The sequence below is a fragment of the Caretta caretta genome, chromosome 1, assembly GCF_965140235.1.
Source record: "Caretta caretta isolate rCarCar2 chromosome 1, rCarCar1.hap1, whole genome shotgun sequence".
Classification (NCBI taxonomy): Eukaryota; Metazoa; Chordata; order Testudines; family Cheloniidae; genus Caretta; species Caretta caretta.
The window spans coordinates 12,872,579-12,892,842 of record NC_134206.1 but is presented as its reverse complement, the minus strand read 5'-3'; the positions used below and the strand labels follow the sequence as shown (position 1 = coordinate 12,892,842).

The window sequence follows — 20,264 nt, the reverse complement described above, 5'->3', positions numbered from 1 at the left end:
GGTGGGAACAGCCCATTATTATTTGCTATTTCAGCAGCACCCAGAAGACCCAAGTGAGATCAGGGCCCCATTATGCTAGGCACTGTACATACACATCACGAGAGACAGCCGCAGTTCCCAAAGAGTTCTCAGTCTAGACAAGACGGATGGGAAAACAGGCACAGAGGGGGGTAGTAACTTGCTCAAGACTACACAGCAGAGACAGGACTCAAAACGTAATCCCCCGAGTCCCAGCCCAGTGCACTACCCATTAACCCATGCTGCTGCTCACCTGTAGGTGAAGGGCAGGAGGTAGCCCCAGATTTGTAGCTTTGGGCCCATGAAGAAAAGCATTTTAATCCCAGACCATGTCTATTATCTCTCCAGCTGGTGTCTTCATCTCCCTGTAACATCTCTACACCTGCACTTTTCTCCCCTTGTATTATTTAAGGGAAAATACCGTGCTCTTCAGAAACGTACTACTCCTCTGGTCCCCTTTTCCATCTGGATGCTGGGGGATCCACTGCTGTGAGCCAAGGAGCACCCCAACTCCCATTGTTTTGAGTGGGTTATCAGGGCTCTCAGCACTTAGCAGGATCAGGCCCTGGGTAATTAACCTGCCAGTGTTTTGCAGAGATACTATAAGCCAAGCCAATGCCTGCTGCAGAGCCCTTGTCACAAACACACGCTGGCAGTAGCCATGTTATCTGTTCTTATCCCGAGGTGCTGTAGCAAAGCTGGCTGGGCTTGTGGATAGCCCAGGGGACCAAGAGTCAGGGATCTGGTTTCTGGGACTGGCTCTGCCACTGACTTGCAGCGGGCTAATCATTTAACGTCCATGTTGCCACTAGAGATTGTGACAGGGCAGGCCGGCCCTTTAAGGGAGACTCCAGCCAAGCTCGGCCCTCATCCCATTTCAGCCCAGAACCGAGATTCTGGGTGGTGCAATTCCCAGAGGGCCCCTGGGAACTGTCGGCAGGGCCTGCTGGGACTGGGGGCAGGGAAATAAAAGAGCTGGGAGCAGAGCTGGTTGTGGGGTCTCTGGCTGAGGATTAGGGTTCCCATGTGTCCGTTTTTTTACCGGAACGCCCCGTTGAAAAGGACCCTGGCGGCTCCGGTTGGCACTGACAACCGGGCCGTTAAAAGTCAGGTCGGCCGCGCAGCAGGGGCCTGGGGCTAAGGCAGGAAGGAACTGCGACCAATGCGCCTCTGGGTTCGAGGGCAGCGAGCAAAGCATCCCTGGCCACCCATGTGCCTCGTCCCTTGTGAACACAGTCTGAATTTGCTGGTCAGAAGCAGCCCCCAGGAGCCCCAGAGGGAGCCCACAAGTCTGGATTAAAAGCTGATACAAGGTTAATTGAACTAAACTTCATCAGGCAGGTGAATGCAGGTCAGGAGTGCATTAGCTGTGAAGGCATCTCTCTCGCACAGCTCTGAGCTTCCCCTCAGTGTGGGAGAAGGCTCTGCAGGGGTTGACTTGTAATATTTAACAAATCAGCGGTAGCCTTTGATCTCTGGTTTGGCGTACCCAGCTGTTCAGAACTTCACAGCGATTACCAGGATGGAACACTGAGCCGACTGCTCCAAAAGCATCTGCCCCTAACTTTTGAGCTAACGGGAATCTCCTCATCTGTGCGTCATAAGCCCCACAACTACAGAAGTCAGGTTTCAGAGTAGCAGCATGTTAGTCTGTATCCGCAAAAAGAAAAGAAGGACTTGTGGCACCTTAGAGACTAACAAATTTATTTGAGCATAAGCTTTCGTGAGCTACAGCTCACTTCATCGGATGCATACTGTGGAAAATACAGTGGGGAGGATTTTGTATACACAGAGAACATGAAACAATGGGTGTTACCGTACACACTGTAACCAGAGTGATCAGGTAAGGTGAGCTACTACCAGCAGGAGAGAAAAAAACCTTTTGTAGTGATAATCAAGGTGGGCCATTTCCAGCAATTGACAAGAACATGTGAGGAACAGTAAGGGGTCGGGGCGGTCGAGGGGGGGGGGGGGGGCGCGGGAAAGAAACATGGGAAAATAGTTTTACTTTGTGTAATGACACATCCACTCCCAGTCTTTATTCAAGCCTAAATTAATGGTGTCCAGTTTGCAAATTAATTCCAATTCAGCAGTCTCTCATTGGAGTCTGTTTTTGAAGTTTTTTTGTTGAAGAATTGCAACTTTTAGGTCTGTAATCGAGTGACCAGAGAGATTGAAGTGTTCTCCAACTGGCTTTTGAATGTTATAATTCTTGACATCTGATTTGTGTCTATTTATTCTTTTACGTAGAGACTGTCCAGTTTGGCCAATGTACATGGCAGAGGGGCATTGCTGGCACACGATGGCATATATCACAAAGGTAAATGTGCAGGTGAATGAGCCTCTGATAGTGGCTTAAGTCCTCCTTTTCTTCTAACTACAGAAGTGTGGTCTCCAACCACAAGGTGGCAATAACTCACACGTTCACCCTACAGTTAATTACAGTATTTACACTTCTTTCGATCCTTCCAGCCCAAAGGATCCCAAAGCACTCCACACGCTAGATACATACAGCTCCTCTGAAATGCAGCCATCTCTGGGGTGGAGTGTCACCGGCGATACAGTGCACTTGTTTCTGTAGTACGGTGAGACATGGGGCCTTACTCATCCCCAGTGTAAGCCCACTGAAGCTGGTTCTGTTTCACCAGGGAAGAGGTTGCACCATTATGCTTTCAAGTGCTTTATCTCCAGTTCCCAAAGTGGTACCGGGACCAGAGGCCTCCAATGAGAAGTGCATGCTCAAGTAGAAACTTCCAATTAGGCCTTTTAAATGGCTACACAGCTCTCAAAGCACAAGGTTACAGTAGCTGTTGGCACATGGCAATGTGGATCTGATGCCATCTCATCTGGCCCTACCCATTGAACCTGCATGTCACAGGGTGAAACTGGCCCTTTAAGAGGGAGCAGGGCCAGAACACCTGTGCTGATTCAGATGGGGCTTTGAAAGAGGCCCTGGCCCTGGCCCTGGCCCTGGGGCAGGGGAGAGCCAGTGAGGCTGAGGTAGGAAGCTGCAGGGAGCAGGGCTATTGGAGGGGAGGCAGTGAGAACTTGAGTGGTGCCGGGGAAGAATGCTCTGGGAGTTGTAGCCCAGGGCGACTTGTGGAACTGTCTGTTCTGCTGGCTTCCGCTTGGCAAATAAAACTGCCTAAGAGAGACTCAGGCTGTGGGTCCTTTGCACGCTGGGGAGACTAGGGTTGCCAGGTGTCCGGTTTTTGACCAGAAAGTCCAGTCGAAAAGGGGATCTGACAGTGTCGGGTCAGATCTACTGACCGGACACCCAAAGTCCTGTCCAGAACCCCAAAGCCTGATGGGGCAGCTGGGATTGGGGCCAGGGAGTCACGGAGTCTGTTACATACTTAATCTGATTGCACTGGAATCTCTCTACACGGAGAGCCCAGAAGCCTTCCCAGCACTAGGACTAAGACCCTGGAGCTGTCTCTGGCCTTTCATCCCTTTCCATTTGCCTACCCCAGCCGCTGTTCCCCAGGCAGCTGAGCCATTCTGAGCTGGGTTCTCCAAGTGACACATGGGCGAGTGGAGTGTTTGCCGCTCTCGTTCTCTGTTTAACAGATGCTGCAGTCCCACTCCCGCCTCTCCTCCCACCTGCAGCTGCAGCTCAGAGCCCTGTCAGCCCAGGAGGCTGCTGGCCTGTGACAGCCCCTCCAATGTGCCAGTGGATTTTATTCCCTGTTATGGGGTCAGCTCCATATGCTTCACTGACAGCCCAAGGGCTAGTGGAGCAGTGGCAGCAGGAGAAGGCAACATGGGGCATGCGGGGGAACTAGGCTGCAGTCTTTAGGCCTCTTCACCTGCTCCCCAAAGTTTATTGGGGTGTTAATTATGAGGATTTAGGATGTAGGGTGTAAATACAGCAGCACTGACATGCCACCTCCTCTGGGGTGGAACGCACCAGCTGTATAAAAGCACCCAGCAATGCAACTACTCAAGCCCGGAAGTGAAGAAGAAGTTCTCACTGAAACCATGGGGTGTGTAAAAGGTGCCATGGAATCTCAAAGCAGCTGCCAGCGAGGTTTCCCATCTCTCCTGAAAGATGGCACCCTCAGCAGCACAGTGTTCCAGTGTCCATGCTAGGGCACTGGGCCCAGCGGAGAGCGTCCCTCCTGGCTTACTCAGACCACTTCCTGCGCACAGAGATCTCCAGTTCCAGCCCTGAGCAGGCTTAGGCACCTGCTTTAGAGTTTTTAGAGATCTCGGAGCTACAAATGAGCTGGGAGCCCCCTTATGCCAGGTGCTGTACATTCGAGGTCCCTGCCCTGAAACAGACAAGGAGAGGTGAAGGGACTTGCCCAAGGTCACCCAGCAGATCAGGGGCAGAGCTGAGACCAGAACCCAGGTCTCCCAAGTCCTAGTCACAGGCCCCCTTCTCTGGAGACCGTGCTGCCTCCCTAGCTTAGGAGATCGAAAAAGATCCCACCGCCCTGAGCTACATTTTACAAAACTATCAAATACCAGCTGAAAATTAAAGTTTCTTTCTGTGAGTACAGGGAACTGGTGGGCCTTCTCATGAGCACGAAGTGATCCAGGAAGAAATGTTTGCAGGAGAGGGACCCACGTCCCAGCATATCGTTTTTGGGTTTGCTGTGTTGGACCTTCTGTCTGAGAATCTCCATACTTCACGTCAGCTGGACCCTAACCCACTGGCGGCTTGTCATGCACAGAACTATGGGCCAAAATGCTAGAGGGTCCGAAAGCTTGCCACTCTCTGGAAATGGGCGGGAGCTGAGTGCTCAAAGTCTCACAGATCACTAGCCCCTTTGAAACTTAATTGCTCTTAAAAGCCCTGCCTGCGAGAGCAAGCAAAACAAGTCCTACCTGGTAGCCAGGAAAGGCCACAGAAGTTGGAATAGCAGGAGGCCTGGAACAAAGACAGAGGTCATTATTCCTGTCTGGGATTTCATGCTGGGCAGTTGGCAGCTGGACTGTGTAGCAACTGCCCTAAGGTGATGGGGGAGGAGAGAGTTATCTGTCTAGGAGGGAATCTGGCCCTACCCCTGGAGTAGTTAAAACTAGAAATAATGACCTCTCTTCCTTCCCAGCCTGTAGGAGACCTGGCTTGAGTAGCTAATAGATGTGGGTGTGAATAGGGAGGGGAGGGACTTGATGTGGGCTTCATCAATCCAAGAAAGATTTTGCACAGAAGGCAAGAGCTCCCTGATTAGGAATGAGGAGCTGAAATTTCCTGCACCACAAAAATCCCCAAACTCTATTGGGGACTGTCAGAAAGTGTTGGCTGTTATATGGTATTAAGATATTAAATAACAGACAATCAAATTGAATCAAAACAACCTGATCAGAATGAAAGGTCGACCTTCTCTTTGTCGACAGCTTGTGGAAATCGACATTTCTGTGAAAGGTTTTGATTGTAATGAAACTATCATTGTTTGACCGAAAACATAATTTTTCCCCACCAGCCCTAAGCATGATGTCTTTGGGGATATAGCTCACAATTGCCCTTTCTCGGGAAGGGAGAGGAGAAGGGAGACCCCAGGTTGTTTCTGACTAGTTACATTTATGGGAATGAGCTATCCCTAGACAAGCACCTTTATACTGGTGTAACTGTGCTCATGCTAGTCTGTTTATAAACTGATTATAGCAGTACAAAACCTGTGTAGATGGGTCCTTGGGCAATAACTTCTGAACAGAGACTGTAAAATGTCCATTTACCTTAACATACCTGTCATACAGAGATCGAGGCTCCAAAAGCATGTAGAGCTGCTATGCAAAGTAGAGGTGCATGCCCTGTTGATAGAGATTTTTGCTTGTTTTTCCCTCAAGACTTATGTGATCATGTGAGAATCTCTCTCAGCTTTTATTTAAAATGAAAACCTAAGTTCGCAGCTCTTCTGGCTGCAGAAAGCAGCGTGAAGTCACGAATCTGAAAGGCTTAAGACGCAGCAGGCTAATAAAAATCATGCAATGTTTTAATATAAATTGTTGGTTCTTTTTAGCAGACTCTTGTTTGTTTTTTGGGAGCATAAGTCATGATGGCTGAACACTTGAGGTTGGCGATGCTGGTACTTCCAAGATGTAATGAGAAAATGCTGGCCTATACTTCATAGATTCCAAGGCCAGACGGGACCATTGTGATCATCTTGTCTGACCTCCTGTATAACACAGGCCATAGAAAAAACAATGAGGAGTACTTAGAGTCACTAAGATGCCATAAGTACTCCTTGTTGTCTTTGCTGATACAGACTAACACGGCTACCACTCTGAAACAAGCCAGAGAACGTCCCCAAAATAATTCCTAGAGCAGAGCTTTTAGAAAAGCATCCAACCTTGATTTAAATATGGTCAGTGATGGAGAATCCACCACGACCCTTGGTAAATTGTTCCAAAGGTTAATTACCCTCACTGTCAAAAATTTATACCTCATTTCCAGTCTGAATTTGTCTAGCTTCAGCTTCCAGCCATTGGCTTGTGTTATACCTCTCTCTGCTAGATTGAAGAGCCCATTAGTAAATACTTGTTCCCCATGTATGTACTTAAGACTGGAATCAAATCACCCTTCTCTTTGTTAAGGTATATAGATTGAGATCTTTGAGTCTATCACTCTAAGGCAGGTTTTCTATTCCTTTAATCATTCTTGTGGCTCTTCTCTGAAACCTCCAATTTATCAACACCTTTCTTGAATTACAGGCACCAGAACTGGACACAGGATTTCAACGGCAGTCACACCAGTGCCAAAATATCCTCTCTGCTGCTAATCAAGATTCTGCAGTTTATGCATCCCAGGATCACATTAGCTCTTTTGGCCACAGCGTCACATTGGGAGTTCAGGTTTCAGAGTAGCAGCCGTGTTAGTCTGTATCCGCAAAAAGAAAAGGAGGACTTGTGGCACCTTAGAGACTAACAAATTTATTAGAGCATAAACTTTTGTGGGCTACAGCCCACTTCAGGTTCAGCTAATTATCCATCATGCCCCCAAATCTTTTTCAGAGTCACTGCTTCCCAGGATAGAGTCCTCCATCCCGTAAGTATGGCCTACAGTCTTCGTTCCTAGATCTATATGTTACATTTAGCTGTAATAAAATGCATATTGTTTGCTTGCACCTAGTTTACCAAGCAATCCAGATCTCTCTGAGTCAGTGACCTGTCCTCTTCATTATTTGCCACTCCCCAGTTTTTGTCATCTGCAAACTTCATCTGTTCTGTGTTTTCTTCCAGGGCATTGATTAAAAATGTTAACTAGCGTAACGGTAACCTTACTGTCTCATCGTTTCCTTGTGTAAGCAGAGTCAGAATGAGCTCTACCCTGACATCTGGTGGTGAGCTGTGGAAAAGGACTTCAGGGACTGATCTTGTTTGCATGGGCACACCCACCCTGCGTAGCATGATGGAGTGCTTGCCCAAATGGTCACTTTGGCTGCTGTGGGATCCCCAGTCTCTTTGTTATTGGGGCAGGAGTAATAAAGCATTGTTATCCTGGTTATGTGTATCAAGGACAGTAGAACTGTACTTGGCATTTTATGATGGAGGGACTTGCCCTCAACTAAGTAGCACTCGCTAGGCAAGGGACATGGGTTCCAAAACCCAGTGAATTGAGAGACATTGAGGATAGGTATTTGTTTCTAGTAGGGAAGTGCTTGGAGCATGGTGTTGATCCCTTTCTCTTGCCACTGTGTAATTATAGAGCTAATTTTTTTATTCTATTAGAAGTCTTGTTATATGCTGCAGAGCTGAAATCACTGATACCTAGGTCTAAGTATTATACCTTCTGTGGGCTACTAGTGCACCAGCACTGAGGCTCCCCTACTACCAGCTGATGTCACTAAGGAGCTGAAATCACTGAGAGCTGTGTTAAGTTGAGGGGGTGTGGGTAGCAGGGGGCTGATGGAGAGGTGCAGCTGGTGGTGAAGACCCCACAGGGGGCTGATAGAGAGGTGCAGCTGGCGGTGAAGACCCCACAGAGAGGTGTCGCAATTGGCTGTGCAGCAGAGCACTTAAGATGCCCCCCTCACCTCCCCCCACTTCCACCCAGACTGGGAGGTAAACTCTGCAGATGAACTTCTGAATTCTGGGGGCTGCACTGACCAAGAACAGAAACTGTGGGAGGGGTAACATTTGGGTTGCTGGACATAAGACCCTGAGGGGAAAAGGACACTGCCAAACTTACTTGAGGGTGGGTCTTTTGCTCATGGTTTGTGTGGCATGAATCCTGTCTGTGGTGTTTCCCCACCCCAGTTCTTGTTGCTGCCAACTCTGACTGGCAGAAGGGTTTGCCATAGACTTAGATTGTAAACTGTTTGGGGCAGGGATCATCCATTTGAGTTTGTACAACACCTAGCACCAAATGTGGCCTGGGTCCATGCTTAAAGCTTCTAGGCATCATCACAATGCAAATTAATAACAGTGCCTTACCTAAGTCACACAGCAAGTCAGTGGCAAAATGGACCTTGGATCTCCTGCCTCCCAGTCCACTGAGCTATGGGGCCTCTCATGAATAACAATAACAAGATGTGTTTTATGAAGTGGAAAAAGCCTAGGTATTTGCTTTGAACCAAATCTGCTGTGTGTCGAATGTTCTCTTGCACCACCAAGTGCTTTGCTGGTGGAAACTAGTGGGACTCCCTTGACATCCATAAAGCTCTGTCAGTCTCCAGCTTTGGACCTTTGGCTCCATGGAACATTAACAACTGATTTCTCTGATTCAAAGCTTTGCTTCCGCCCCTCCCTCCCCCAGATATGGGGTGTTAACCTGGATACTGACGTGATCAAAGCTGGCCAAACGAATCATTTCTCCGAACAGTTGGAGACAACACTTTTCTCAGCTAGTTAGAAAGTCCAATTTATTGGGAAGATGGTACTTCCCAGATGATGGCAGGATGGGTGGCTAACCGTATTCTGATTGCATTTCATGATTTAGGACACGGGAGAGCTTTAATATTTTTTTTAAAGTTTGCCAGAAGCTGGGAATGGTTTGCCAGAAGCTGGGAATGGGCGACAGGGAATGGATCACTTGATGATGACCTGTTCGGTTCATTCCCTCTGGGGCACCTGGCATCGGCCACTGTGGGAAGACAGGGTACTGGGCTAGATGAACCTTTGGTCTGACCTAGTATGGCCGTTCTTATGTTCTTATGAAACTGATATTGCTGAGTCAGGACTAATGGTATGAAAATAATCTCCCCGTGGGAAAGATTGCTATATAAGGAAGGTTTCAAAACATCATTACTCCTGCATTCCACCTGCTTGTCATATATTTTGTGTGTGTGTGTGTTGTTTGGCTGAGTTTAGAGGTTAGTTAACAATGGGTGTTGGGTGTGTTTGTGAGCTGTGGGAAAGGATTACTGTATTTATGGGTGAAAGCCCTGTTCCTTCTCTGGGTTAAATTGAAGCAGACACTCTGAACTCAAAGGAGTGCCCAAGTAAACACCATGGGCGGGATCCTCCTCTCACATGAGGGTAAATCAGAAATCTCCCCCCTGAAGAAAGTATTGCTGCTCTAGGATGAAAGGTGCTTAGCTTGAGGTCTCCCCAGTCCTATTTATCAGGGGAAATGGAGAAAGCTACTTGCAACCTGTTTCTAAATGACAGGGCTAGATTCTCAGCTGCTGAGTGAGGCTCCACGGAATTCAGCTGAGAACCGGCTCCCAAAAAAAGACCCAGCTAAACCTTTGGGTTATAGCTTTGGGCTCAATTCCTACCTCTGCTACAGACTTCAGACTTCTACTCTGTTTTCACTGGTGTTATTCCTGACTTACCCTAGTCAAGTGAGAGGAGACTGCAACCCTTCCTGGATGATGTTTGACAAGTCACCTGATCTGTCTCAGTCCCCCCCCATGTATAAACTAGGTACAGTAATACTTTTCCCCCTGGCATGCTGTGAGGATAAATTCACTAACAGCTGGGACATACTGAGTTAGGAGGGTGCCTTGAGTGCCAACATAGACAAAGTCCATGGATTCAGAGTAGCAGCCATGTTAGTCTGTATTCACAAAAAGAAAAGGAGTACTTGTGGCACCTTAGAGACTAACCAATTTATCTGAGCATAAGCTTTCGTGAGCTACAGCTCACTTCATCAGATGCAAGTCCATGGAGTTACTTAAACAAGTGTGAGTGAGAGGAGAATCAGGCCCTGACCTCAAGTGCCTTGTGCAGCCAATTGAGTTCAAAGAGACTCCATTGATGTGACCAACTATCCAAGTGTTGCTAAAGTGCTCAAACAGAGACCGACCCCCTCAGGTGTTTGTCAGAGGCCTGTGGAAGACTAGGGCTGGGTGTGGGATGGGGTTGGATCCTGTGTCCATTGGGCAGCAGTGGCCATTCCTGATCCCCTGGCAAGTTGCTCCATGGGGCAGTCCTTTGCACCTGGGCAGAGTGGGAACCTATTGTGCCCAAGATGGGGGTCAACCTCTGCACAAAGCAGGAGACACTAGGCCCAGAGATTTTTTCCCCTCGCTACCCCCTTCCCAAAAATCTGGGTTTCTCTCTGTGCCTCCTCCCTTTACACCTCCCCACTGCTCGGCCTCAGGAATTGCTGGTTCTCCTAACTCGCTGGAACTTTAGAGAATCCGCTGGACCAAATGCCTGGACGCTTGATCTGCAGCGATCTTTGTGGGGCGAGGAGCAGAAATCCGCCTTTCAGCAGCCGGACTCGCCTCCTCTTGCATACCCCATCCCGCCCCACGTCCACCGCAAGCCGGCACTGCGGAGCAAGCAGCTTCCTGCTGGGGGAGAGGCTGAGGCTTGGAACGGTCAGACACCGGAGTTGGGGGTGTGGCCCGTTCGATTGTGACGCAATAAAGAGGGGCGGGGCTTCCCGGCAAATTGTTACTTTGCAGCCGGCGCCTTTCATTCATAAGGGGATCGAGCGACGCTGGGTCAGGGTCAGTCTCAAGCTCTTTGGACGCGGCTGCAGGGTATTGTAAGAAGGCTCCGCTTCGGGCTACGTCTGGCAGCCGGCTCCTGGGAAGGCGTTTCAAGGTAAAGAGCTGGCTGGGATCGCTGTGTCTATCCGCCCAGGAGGCTGGTCCTGACTTGCGGGAATCATTGTTCAAGGAGTGGCTCTAGGGGGACTAATGCTTGTGAGACCCCCCGTCCTCAGCCCGCCGCTCTCCTAAGCCCCACGCCCCTTCCCGCGAAGGATTGCGTGTTCCGAGCAGTTATCATCTGCTCAGACACAGGGCTGGTTTTCTGGGGCTGGTTTGCGAGCGGAGTCCCTGGCGCACTCCGTCTCGTAGCCCCTAGCTGGGTCCCCTCTAACATAGGGCAGGAAAATTAAGTTGAGGAAAATGTGCTGTAGTTCCCTTCGTTTATTGTCTCCTGCTCCCCGTCTCTAGGAGTTGGCATTTGCTGTGCGGTGGCGAGATAGAAAACTGCATGGGGGCAAAATCCTAAACCCTCCTTTCACCCCATTGACATTTCGTGGCTGGGTAACTTTTATTTTAAACATGCACTGAAGTATTTGCTGGGGGCTGGCTGGCGTGATGTCTCGCTGATCTGTTGAGTATGAACTGGTTTAGAGTCCCCTATTCTTGGGGGGGGGGGGGTTCGTGATGGAGTGAAATAGAAGGCTAATGAGTCTGGGTTTAGGAGCCCTGTCTGTGTCGTGATCCTTCTTTTCCAACCCTCTGTTTTATGCCGGTAGCTGAGGTGGGTCCCAGTTGTTTTGCGGGCACGTGGGCTGGGAAAGTGAGAGCAGGCAGAGTTTCCAAACATCCGCTGTTTAACGGCCCCTGTATCTGTTTATATGGCTGGAGCTGTGACTTAAACGATCATTCTGGCATAGCAAAACCAGCTGGGAAGGACTGTTACTCTAAACTTACAATGGCGACCCTGGTTTGTTTAACCAGCTGGGGTCTGGAGGTCGCCTAGAAGATCAGACCCCGCGATGCTGTAGCTAGAGATATTCAGAGTATGAGTGACCTAATTCCCTCTGCTGACTCCTTGAGGATCTGTATCGTATTCCTGTGTGGTACATTTTATCAACAAATGGGTGGCCCCTGAGATCTTGCACTTCCCTGAGCGGGAGCTAAGTACAGGCCTTCTGTGTTGCTCGTTTCCTTGGATAATGGTGCAAGGGAGCTCACCATGCAAGGGTTGAAACAACAGTTAAGGAAACCGATCTTGTAAGAGGAGGGAAGGAAAGAACTGTTGGTTCATTGTTAGTACATCAAGGTACTAACTTGCACATGTTCTGTGGTGCCTGCCTCTAACTTACATGATCCCGGTCTGCATCTGAGCCAGGAAAGGCTTCTGCTGCCCATCAGTCGGGGCTTGGGGGATGCTGTGAAACAGCAGCTGCAGCAAACTCTGCCCTGCAGTTTTAGCTTTGTTTGCTAGAGGTTGCAAGTCAGAGATGTCCCCTCTGCAGGTTGCTGGGAGCAGCAGGAACTCCAGCACCTGCTACTGGCTGTCCCCTGGCTTTCTTTTCCCACTTCGAAGAGCTGCCCGACCTGTTTTTTAAAAAAAAAACAAAAAACCCAAAACCAAAAAATACCCCAAGTGGTCCTTAAAAGATGAAAGGCTCTGTTAACAGGGATATTGGTGGGCAGTTTGTGTGCAGTGGGCTCCAGAAAGAATGCTTAGCTTGACTCGGCTGCAAAGTCTGCGTGCTTGTAAATCATAGAATCATAGAATATCAGGGTTGGAAGGGACCCCAGAAGGTCATCTAGTCCAACCCCCTGCTCGAAGCAGGACCAATTCCCAGTTAAATCATCCCAGCCAGGGCTTTGTCAAGCCTGACCTTAAAAACCTCTAAGGAAGGAGATTCTACCACCTCCCTAGGTAACGCATTCCAGTGTTTCACCACCCTCTTAGTGAAAAAGTTTTTCCTAATATCCAATCTAAACCTCCCCCACTGCAGCTTGAGACCATTACTCCTCGTTCTGTCATCTGATACCATTGAGAACAGTCTAGAGCCATCCTCTTTGGAACCCCCTTTCAGGTAGTTGAAAGCAGCTATCAAATCCCCCCTCATTCTTCTCTTCTGCAGGCTAAACAATCCCAGCTCCCTCAGCCTCTCCTCATAAGTCATGTGTTCCAGACCCCTAATCATTTTTGTTGCCCTTCGCTGGACTCTCTCCAATTTATCCACATCCTTCTTGAAGTGTGGGGCCCAAAACTGGACACAGTACTCCAGATGAGGCCTCACCAATGTCGAATAGAGGGGGACGATCACGTCCCTCGATCTGCTCGCTATGCCCCTACTTATACATCCCAAAATGCCATTGGCCTTCTTGGCAACAAGGGCACACTGTTGACTCATATCCAGCTTCTCGTCCACTGTCACCCCTAGGTCCTTTTCCGCAGAACTGCTGCCTAGCCATTCGGTCCCTAGTCTGTAGCTGTGCATTGGGTTCTTCCGTCCTAAGTGCAGGACCCTGCACTTATCCTTATTGAACCTCATCAGATTTCTTTTGGCCCAATCCTCCAATTTGTCTAGGTCCTTCTGTATCCTATCCCTCCCCTCCAGCGTATCTACCACTCCTCCCAGTTTAGTATCATCCGCAAATTTGCTGAGAGTGCAATCCACACCATCCTCCAGATCATTTATGAAGATATTGAACAAAACCGGCCCCAGGACCGACCCTTGGGGCACTCCACTTGATACCGGCTGCCAACTAGACATGGAGCCATTGATAACTACCCGTTGAGCCCGACCATCTAGCCAGCTTTCTACCCACCTTGTAGTGCATTCATCCAGCCCATACTTCCTTAACTTGCTGACAAGAATACTGTGGGAGACGGTGTCAAAAGCTTTGCTAAAGTCAAGAAACAATACATCCACTGCTTTCCCTTCATCCACAGAACCAGTAATCTCATCATAGAAGGCGATTAGATTAGTCAGGCATGACCTTCCCTTGGTGAATCCATGCTGGCTGTTCCTGATCACTTTCCTCTCATGCAAGTGCTTCAGGATTGATTCTTTGAGGACCTGCTCCATGATTTTTCCAGGGAGTGAAGTGAGGCTGACTGGCCTGTAGTTCCCAGGATCCTCCTTCTTCCCTTTTTTAAAGATTGGCACTACATTAGCCTTTTTCCAGTCATCTGGGACTTCCCCGGTTCGCCACGACTTTTCAAAGATAATGGCCAATGGCTCTGCAATCACAGCTGCCAGTTCCTTCAGCACTCTCGGATGCAACTCGTCCGGCCCCATGGACTTGTGCACGTCCAGCTTTTCTAAATAGTCCCTAACCACCTCTATCTCCACAGAGGGCTGTCCATCTCTTCCCCATTTTGTGATGCCCAGCGTAGCAGTCTGGGAGCTGACCTTGTTAGTGAAAACAGAGGCAAAAAAAGCATTGAGTTCATTAGCTTTTTCCACATCCTCTGTCACTAGTTTGCCTCCCTCATTCAGTAAGGGGCCCACACATTCCTTGGCTTTCTTCTTGTTGCCAACATACCTGAAGAAACCTTTCTTGTTACTCTTGACATCTCTGGCTAGCTGCAGCTCCAGGTGCGATTTGGCCCTCCTGATATCATTCCTACATGCCCGAGCAATATTTTTATACTCTTCCCTGGTCATATGTCCAACCTTCCACTTCTTGTAAGCTTCTTTTTTATGTTTAAGATCCGCTAAGATTTCACCATTAAGCCAAGCTGGTCGCCTGCCATATTTACTATTCTTTCGACTCATCGGGATGGTTTGTCCCTGTAACCTCAACAGGGATTCCTTGAAATACAGCCAGCTCTCCTGGACTCCTTTCCCCTTCAAGTTAGTCCCCCAGGGGATCCTGGCCATCCGTTCCCTGAGGGAGTCGAAGTCTGCTTTCCTGAAGTCCAGGGTCCGTATCGTGCTGCTTACCTTTCTTCCTTGACAGGGTGGGCTGAGGGTCAGCAGGGAGAAGGGGAGGAGAGGTGCCTTATCACTTGCATTCCAATCCCTTCGCTCTCCTCTGTATTTGCAAAGTTTCTTTCAGCAAGAATTGTCCCTTTTTGAAAATAAGTGATCGTGAGTCTCAAACCATGTCAAGATGGGGCTAGATCTTTTGCACCTTCTCCAAGGTGCTAATAGAATCATAGAAGATCAGGGTTGGAAGAGACCTCAGGAGGTCATCTGGTCCAACCCCCTGCTCAAAGCGGGACCAATCCCCAACTAAATCATCCCAGCCAGGGCTTTGTCAAGCTGGGCCTTCAAAACCTCTAAGCATGGAGATTCCACCACCTCCCTAGGTAACCCATTCCAGTGCTTCACCACCCTCCTAGTGAAAAAGGGTTTCCTAACATCCAACCTAGACCTCCCCCACTGCAACTTGAGACCATTGCTCCTTGTTCTGTCATCTGCCATCACTGAGAACATAGAATCATAGAATATCAGGGTTGGAAGGGACCCCTGAAGGTCATCTAGTCCAATCCCCTGCTCGAAGCAGGACCAATTCCCAGTTAAATCATCCCAGCCAGGGCTTTGTCAAGCCTGACCTTAAAAACCTCTAAGGAAGGAGATTCTACCACCTCCCTAGGACAACCAAGCTCCATCCTCTTTGGAACCCCCCTTCAGGTAGTTGAAGGCTGCTATCAAATTCCCCCCTCACTTTTCTCTTCTGTAGACTAAATAAATAATCCCAGTTCCCTCAGCCTCTCCTCATAAGTCATGTGCTCCAGCCCCCTAATCATTTTTGTTGCCCTCCGCTGGACTCTCTCATAGATATTAAGGTCAGAAGGGACCATTATGATAATCTAGTCTGACCTCCTGCACAATGCAGGCCACAGAATCTCACCCACCCACTCCTGCAATAAACCCCTCACCTATGTCTGAGCTATTGAAGTCCTCAAATCATGGTTTAAAAACTTCAAGGTGCAGAGAATCCTCCAGCAAGTGACCTGTGCCCCATGCTACAGAGGAAGGCGAAAAACCCCCAGGGCCTCTTCCAATCTGCCCTGGAGGAAAAGTCCTTCCTGACGCCAAATATGGCGATCAGCTGAACTCTGAGCATGGGGCAAGATTCACCAGCCAGATACTCTAGAGAATTCTTTCCTGGGTAACTCGGATCCCACCCCATATAACATCCCATCACAGGCAATTTGTCCACATCCCTTCTGTCATGCAGAGAACCAAAACTGGACACAGTACTCCAGGTGTCGTGCCGAATAGAGGGGAATGATCACTTCCCTCGATCTGTTGGTAATGCTCCTACTAATACAGCCCAATATGCTGTTGGCCTTCTTGGTAACAAGGGCACACTGCTGACTCGTATCCAGCTTCTCGTGCACTGTAATCTCTAGGTCATTTTCTGCAGAACTGCTCCTTAGCCACTCGGTCCCTAGTCTGTAGTGGTACCTGGGATTCTTCCTTCCTAAGTGCAGAACTCTGCACTTGTCCTTATTGAACCTCCAATTTGTCTAGGTCACTCTGGACCCTGTCCCTACCCTCCAGCATATCTACCTCTTCCCCCCAGTTTAGTGTCATCTGTGAATTTGCTGAGGGTGTAATCCATCCCATCCTCCAGATCATTAATAAAGATGTTGAACAAAACTGGCCCCAGGACCGACCCCTGGGGCACTCCGCTTGATACTGGCTGCCAACTAGACATCGAGCTGTTGATATTTACTTGTCCATATGGGGAGGGGAGCAAGATTAGGCAAACCTGTTCCATGGGTGACCAAAAGGATCCTGTAATCCTCGTACCCAAGACTTGGACAACCCCCCAATTGCCTTTAGCAAGGAGTGGGAGGTTTGGCAAAGCATGTCTGTGTAATCCACTGGTCAATTTGGATTGTGTCCCTACCTCTGTACCCAATCCACAGAGGCTGCACATGTGTTAAAGAGCCATGCTCTTTACAGCTTGAGTTATAACCCCAGCCAGAGATCTGTGTTTTTAGCTCTGGAGTTCCCTGGTGTTGGCCAAAATGGCAACCATCACATCAGCAAGTAGAAAGCTATTTTGGTCCCAGCTCTTTTAGTATTTCTGCTGTGTTGTACTAAGTAATCCTCTTAATACAGAGATTGCCAAAGTTAGAAGTTTCCCTCCCAGTAGGGACACCTTTGTGTTATACACCCTTCTCTCCTCGCTGGAAATCTAGAGAAACCCAAAATCCCTAAAGCTTACTCCTGTATCACTGTATGCACAAGGTAATGGATCTGTCTAAAAGCTGGGATTGTTGCAGGAAAAATAGCTTTTTAAATGCAGGGTTTTCTCCTCCTCTTAGTTATTATGCTGCATGAATCCTGCGCCACTGATCACTTCATGGCTTCTTGTGGGACATGTGCCAGAAAGGATCTGTGCTACTTTTGTGTGCAGTTGAAGCACTGGAATGTCATGGGGCTATGAACGCTGCGGCCTCCATCTTGGTGTAAGTGGGTGTGCGTCCCTCCTTCCCCAGGCCTGAATTTGAATCTGACTGTTCAAAGGCTGTGGGCCTTTGGGATGATGTCCTGGCTTCTCCCCTCTTTGAAAAGTGAGGTAACACACCACTCATACCTTGGTCTGACTTCTGGCAGGAGTGCGCCCAGCATATGTAGGCTGTAGCAACCTTCTATTTGGTGCGTGTGTGTGTACATGCTTTCATCCTTATTGATGCAGAAACAGGAATAATCAGAAGATAGACTAGGCCAGAAGAGGGGATCATTATGATCCCGGACTCAGACCCTACCTGCTCGGCATCCCCACTTCACAAATGGGGAGAGGCACAGTGTGACCCAGGATCACCCAACAGGCCAGTGGCAGGGTCAGTAACAGCCTAGGTCTCCTGAGACCCAGTCCAGTGCTCTATCCCCTAGGTCACACGGCCTCACTAGGCTGATTATACTTGGAATTTATGTAGTGCCCTCAGCAAAGCTAATTGCTAATTACTCACAACATCCCTGTGGTGTAGATAATTAGTAACCTTGCAGTTTTACAGGTGGGGTAATCAAGGTAGCATTGTGATTTGCCCAAGGCCAGTGAGTGAGTCAGTGGCAGAGATGGGAGTAGGGCCCAGGAGTTCCTGGCACCCAAGTTCTTGGAATTGACTCCTCAGGTGGCTGAAACCATGTGGGTGGGGGGGGGGGTGTTTATGGGCTTGTGTTTTCCCAGCATCCCTGAGGTGTGGGTTGGCTGCCTGTTACTGGACACTCTGCTGTAGCTTTCAGGCCCCTGTACATGGATCGTGTGGGAAGTGTGTGCTTCCTCATTAGAAAATGGGGACAGGAAGGAAAATGTGATCAGTGCAGCTCACTGAAGTTCCAGCCGGTGCTGCTGAAAGCCAAGGCACAGCCTGGAACTACATGTTCTCTGCCACCACCAAGCCATTCTTCTGCCTAAGGGAAATAAAGCTCCAGGGAACAGGCTTGCTTGCTCTGTTAGGCTGTGGAATTATCTCCCACGGGAGCTAATAAAGGCCCATCCCTGCAGGGTTCAGACTAGAAAGGACCCTCTTGGGTAACACTCCCCACAGAGGGGATGAATCAGAGCTGCTGGGAAACGTAGCATGTGGCTAGCCTGTATGTGGGGTAATTGAAGTCCCTTCTGTGTGGGCACATTAGCAAGTGCACGACCGAACCCGATGTTACTAGTACACACGACCTGCTTTTTGTTTTGTCAAAGGGAGACCACTGCATCCAACAGACTACTGGCCTTGACGGATCATTGGTCCAGTCTGATTGTCTCAATCCATTCTAACAGCCTGTACCCCTATCACTGTAGACACATGGACTAGACTGTATACCAGTCACGTGTATCATACGTAGATTGTAAGCTCCTTGGGCAGGGGTAGTCCTCTTGCTGTGTTTGTACAGCTGCTAGCACGGTGGGGAGCAGTGCTCCGTGGTTATGGCTCCTAAGTGCTACAATAATCCAGGTCATATATAGCACGGGTCAGCTAAATGCTGCATCACAACTTGAAGATGCAGTTATTTTAGAATGACCATCAGTCCTCCTCCCTCAAATCCTTACAGGGCACGTGCGCAAGCCAGGAGGTGATTGTAGAGTTTAATACTGTAGTGAACTGGGTTGTGTTTGTGTGCTGCATTGCCCTCCACTGGAGGGATTCAGAACTGCTCTACTGTGTGTCAGGCCCTATACTGCCACCAGAGATTCTCCCTTTAGCTCAGGGAAGGAGCTATAGTATCCAGCACTCCTTTGTTTCACTCCACGCAGTTTAACTCTCTCCTCTCCCCCAGAGCTGCATGACTGGAGAGATCAGGAGCTTGGCGTCCTGTTGACTCTGGAGCAATAACTGTACTCCCCAGCCTCGGGGGGGATAACTTTGCAGGTAGTTCTTTTTAACAGAACTTAACTCCCCGCCCTGGTGGGATTACAACGATCTCCTACAGACTCTGATCTCTTACAGACTCTGCGTGGGGATCTGCATTGCAGTAACAGCTGTCAGCTTCCAAAACAGCCCTGTCAGTAACATGCTTTACACAGTCTTTCCTTAACCCTCCCGTGTTTAACTGAGGACACTTATGATTGTGTTAGCGTTCCTGCCGGCCTGTGACCACCAAGAGATCTGTGAGGTGGAGTAACAAAGACCCCTCAGTTTCCTTCGGCTGGGTGCCTGGGTAGGCTCCGGCAGATATCTCCAGTTGCTCAGGAAACCAAACCCCCAAGGGAAGAGGTTGAGGGGCAGGAGTGGCTGGGGGTTTCTGAATCAAATGAGGGAAACTGAAGCACAGGGGCTGCTTGGCTCTGACTTTAAAGCTAATCAAGGAATGGTTGGCAAGGAGCATGTCCGTCATAGGCTGACTGCGCTACTCTGCTTGACCTTGGCCAATCAGGGACTGGACTGAGCTGGTTTGCTGTACAAATGCCAGGTTGTGTGTGGTGGGAAGGGCCAAGATTCAGAGGTGGGGGGAGCGAATTTGGGGCCTATTTGCAGGTTCAGATGCTACATGATGGAGATACTGACTGTGGTTTGAGGTCTGTAATGGTGGGAGGGGGCCCGGGTGAAAGATGGTAATGATGCTGTCCGGTGTCTTCACTTTTCCCACAGTTGGGCGTAGTCCCCTGAAAACAAGGGAAAGCGCCTGTACAAAGCCACTGCCAGTTCTGCGCTACCCGCCTCTGGGAGCCGCAGTATTGCACTTGTGGGTCGTGGGTCCTGCGCTGTAAAACCCTGCTTTAAATGGAATCAAATGTCCCAGCGAATGTCCCTTCCAGCCCTGCTAGCAAGCTGACACCCGTGGCCTGAGAAACCCAGCGGGCTCCGCAAGTGTTGGGTAGCCTCTAAAGATGCTTTTGTGGCCGAATCTTCACTTTGCAAGACTCCCAGGCGGACCTGCGCAGGAAAATCTGCCAAGCAGCCAGGGCTAACCAGCCTTTTGCTCAGTGGGAGAGTGTCTAATCTATGGCATACATGCCAGA

General features: G+C 49.2%; 1 protein-coding gene across 2 annotated transcripts in view; it reads left to right on the top strand.

Annotated features, from left to right (window-relative positions):
- The first annotated feature begins 10,800 nt into the window (after window positions 1–10,800).
- RELT (RELT TNF receptor) overlaps window positions 10,801–20,264 on the top strand; it is an 84,510-nt gene continuing 75,046 nt past the window's right edge. For both annotated transcript variants that reach the window (XM_048839492.2, XM_048839482.2), the window contains exon 1: window positions 10,801–10,965. The gene's annotated coding sequence lies outside the window, so the exon portion shown is untranslated. The remainder of the gene's footprint in view (window positions 10,966–20,264) is intronic.